Consider the following 4,469-nt stretch of genomic DNA (forward strand, 5'->3'; position numbering starts at 1 on the left):
CCCGTTTTAGTGACATCCCTTTCGAACATTGCTTGTGTTCGTCTTTGTGTAAGTGACCGCCAATAAACTATTGGTACTTATTATCTAAGTTCTTAAAATTCAAACAATTTACCAATACTAGTTACTAAATAATACATCCAGGCACATGGTACTAGTGTGCCCGGATCTTTCTTGCGCTCATTTAATGCTTTTAAGCACATGCCAATGCTACGCTAGCCTCCAAAGCAGATGTTCTCAGAGACAGACGTTCACGCGTTCCTGGCCCTCTAGCGTGGGCTCGTGGGGCAGAGACGTGTAAGGAACCCCTAAGAACGTATGCGAGAGAGGATATTGCTGAGCAGGTTACTCCACAAATGAGAGGTGATTTTCTTACCTTGTTAAATAGCGCAAACTTGAGGCTCTGCACTTCATTTTTCAGCAATTCCTGATGACTTTCCTGGTATTGCTTGTCATGGTTGCTCTCTCCACCCAGTGAGTGATAATTATTGCACCCAGTAACTACGCATTTAACCAAGCGTCTCTGGCACTCGCCAAGATTCAGGTGAATAGGCGACCTGCAAACATAACACGAGGAAATGTCAAGTAGCCGTTCTCACGGTAAAGAATTTCAATTCTGATTCACTTACTTGTGATTCTCTAATTGCTCTGAAAATTCTCACTCTTTTTGTTTAAAATGAATTCCGGGCCTTCCTATTTCGTACCTCCCCCCCTCCTCCCCTCCCCCCCCATCCCCAAACAAGTAAAAAAGATGAGGAGAGATGATTGTTTCGACAGGATACTCTCCTATGCAAATACTCTCACCTATCGGAAGTTTGCCATAAGACGTTTTTTTCTTTAAAAAAAGAATTAACTTGTCTTTTTAAAGTATATCATTATAGAGTAATATCAAAAGCTGGCATGTTCATTTACTTTGTTTTTATGCCGGTTACTCGAGTGTTCTTACTCGATATGTCAGCGTGAAATGAATGTGAATGACCTGAAAATCGCAGCTTTGTGTCAAGTGAATTATTGGTTTATACTACTACCCGCATAAGGTTTGTAATTTTCATATGTAGGTATTTCAAATTAAGCTGAAATACCACTGCTCTAAGCCAAATTGCAGAAATCTCTCACGTAGTAGTATAAACTTCGAAAAATGTTGGGCTGACAAGTTTTAAAACCACAATTTCAATCGTTTTCAATCTTTTTAACATGTGTCCATAAGTGCCTTCCTTTGTATTGAATTTGTTATTTACTTCCTCTTTCTTTTTCACACTAATTCTCACTATTTTAATGACAGTTCATTTAAGAAATTAACCACTCCCTCTTTCTCGGCATCTCATCTCAGCAGTGAAGTGCGCACACTCTCGGACCTTCTGGACAGTTTCTAGCGTGAGTGTCGAGATCGAATCTTGGCACTTTAACATTACAAAATGAACACTTGACTTCCTGAAATGGACAGGCTGCCAGGTGGAGATCCATGGCATCCTGTCTGTAGCTTTCCTGGCAACCATTAGGGCACGAGACAATCTTGAAGGGACAAATTGCGCTGTGATTTTGCATCTTGTCATGCTCCCCAGTCCATGTGCAACCACTATTAATAGAACACACAAGAATTTTGGCAATCATGGCCCTTACTGCCAGGTTCGTGTATATTTTGCAGAGGGTTATAGTTTCTCGACAAAGGGGACAAGTTTTCCCATTTCCTTGTAGGCTTTTGGATACCATTTCCTCCAAACAGGCCTTGCAGGCACTGTGTCCACAGACCATGGACACAGGCTGATTCATCAACTCCTGACTGGGACAAATCAAACTGACAAACAAAAGAATGAGACATTATTTGATGGAAGAACTAGAAGAGGAAAATTAATGGTAACATAATACTGCGAAGGTACCCCCGGGGGGGGGGGGGTTACATAACAAATTGTCATACGAGGAGGATCCGCTGTGAGGTCCAACACCCTACCCTTTTAAATACCATTTGTGAAAGAAGAGGTATTCCTTTTGTATACCTTCTATTGACAAATGGTAACACTTTCAACAATTTCACACACCTTGTTTAGAACTTTGTATCCCTTTAAACTGCTATACGTGCACTGTGGTTTAAGTAGGAATCAATCACAGAAATATAACTTTTTCTCGACTTTGGAAAACATCGGCGAGCGCGCGAAAAGGATCTATTTTCTTCCTCCGCCACCCCTACCCGCGGTTTCTTTTTTATCACACGCGCTCGACGGACTTTGAAGAGAAAATAGAGGCTCTCTGAACAGGCTAGGCCAGCCCTTACAAATGAAAAGTGCCCCAATTAGTTTAAATCGTACACTTGGCGACACCGTCAAACCGCGCTACCTTCTTGTTCCATCATAGTCATGCCAAGTCATTCTAGCACTTTTGCATATCTGGACTTGGTTTGTTTTCTTCTGGGTCGCATAAAAACGAGCTTCTTGGGGCCTTTTTAACTTGTATAAAAAGGTGTTGAAAATAGACCGACTAAGTGTTAAAGGTTACTTGTAACCATTTTCTCTTTCGATAGCTCTGTCTGAATTATTGTAATCTACAAATAATAACTAAAACATCTTACCAGATTGGGCATAACAGGGTTGGGTGCACAGTATCTTCACTAACGACTTCGCAATTAAAAGAACTTAATCCAGACATCATCGTACTTTTAAAACCTCTCCTTCCAACAGCTCCCTTCCAACACCAGTTTCGAGCACATGCTATTTATACAATATATCTATATATAATATTTTTAACAAAAAGACCATTGTCTCTGTTCTGCTCCAGTCCCTAATTACATTGCATAGTCAACTTTCTGGCCTGTTCAGTTTTAAATTGACATGTTCAAATGACACTTCATTACGGAAACGAGATACGAAAGCACAAAAGTTGGCCAGAGTGTTTTTTTTGTGTTTTTTTTTCAAAAATCATCCAAAAGCCAAGAAATAAAGCAGTTGCGATGATTAGGAGCCCAAAACGAAAATGTTTCTGCAATGCCTTCGAGGAAAATAAAGGCAATTCAAGAGGAATATGGAAGACAATAAGAACACTGACTGGCTCAGGAAAGAACAGATGCGATATTAACAGTATTAGTATCGGGGAAGCTGTTATAGATGACAAAAAGCTAATGGCGCAACATTTTAACGCTCATTTTTCCAGTACAGCAGATAGGTTAAGATCTACATTACCGCAAGTTCCATCAGACCCCTCAAAGCTGCAAGACTTTGTCAGATCCAGAAAAAGTCCTGATACATTGTATGTCATTCCATCCATCACTAGTGCGCAGGTGCTTACTTTGTTACAAAAGTTAAGTCCGCGCAAAGCTGCTGGCATTGATAAAATAAGTTCTCAGCTTTTGCGTATAGCGTCACCTGTTATAGCACCTGTTGTTGCGAGATTGATTAACTTTTCCTTTTCCAGTGGATCATTTCCAAGTCATTGGAAAACAGCTAAAGTTTCTCCTCTGTACAAGAATGGTGACTCACGTGACGTTCAGAATTTTCGACCAATATCTGTGCTACCTGTCCTTTCTAAAGTTATCGAGAGACATGTGCATGACTCCTTATACAGTTATCTAACTGAAAACAATCTGATTTATCCTCGCCAGTCTGGTTTTCGGAAGAATCACAGTACTGACACCGCTCTCATACAGATAATTGATGAATTGCTCTTCAATTTAGATAAGAATAGAGTTAGTGGCATGGTGTTGGTAGACTACTGTAAAGCCTTCGTCATGGTAGATCATGCTCTTCTTCTGGATAAGCTGAAAGTATATGGTGTTGCTGGCGAAACAATGAAGTGGTTCCAGTCTTATTTGGGTGGTTGCGTCTCAGACGTGGCGCTTATGAAACATGGGGTTCCTCAGCGCAGTATACTCGGCCCCTTGTTTTTCACAGTTTTTATTAATGACCTGCCACTTCATGTCAGCTCCTCTGAAATCGATCTTTATGCAGACGATACTACAATCACATTGTCAGCAGATTGTGGCAGCATGGGAAGACTGCAGGAATCTCTTAATACATCTGTATCAGAAGTTTTTAACTGGGCATTGGCCAACAGGCTTCCACTTGCTGAAAAAAAGACCAAGGTCCTCACCGTGAAGGGAAAGCGACTCTCGACCAAAATAAACAATAACCCTGAAATTACTTGCAACGGCAGTTTGTTAACTAACGTTATGAACGTTAAGTTACTAGGTCTTGAAATTGATGAAGAGCTATCTTTCTCTGAGCATATTACGACTGTTTGTAAGAAAGTTTCACAGCGCATCGGCTTGGTAAAGAAAATTATGAATTATCTGCCCCTTAAACAAAGATTACTTTATTACAATGCTTTGATCAGGCCAGTGATTAATTATGCAAGTGTCCTCTGGACTAGCTGTGATAAGGAAAGCCTTGGGCGGGTCCTAAAGCTCCAAAAACGAGCAGCTAGAGTAATCCTGAATGCCCCCCCTCAAGCACCATCAGTTCCCTTGTTTAATCGGCTGAAATGGT

The sequence above is a fragment of the Porites lutea genome, chromosome 3, assembly GCF_958299795.1.
Source record: "Porites lutea chromosome 3, jaPorLute2.1, whole genome shotgun sequence".
In the NCBI taxonomy this organism is placed as follows: domain Eukaryota; kingdom Metazoa; phylum Cnidaria; class Anthozoa; order Scleractinia; family Poritidae; genus Porites; species Porites lutea.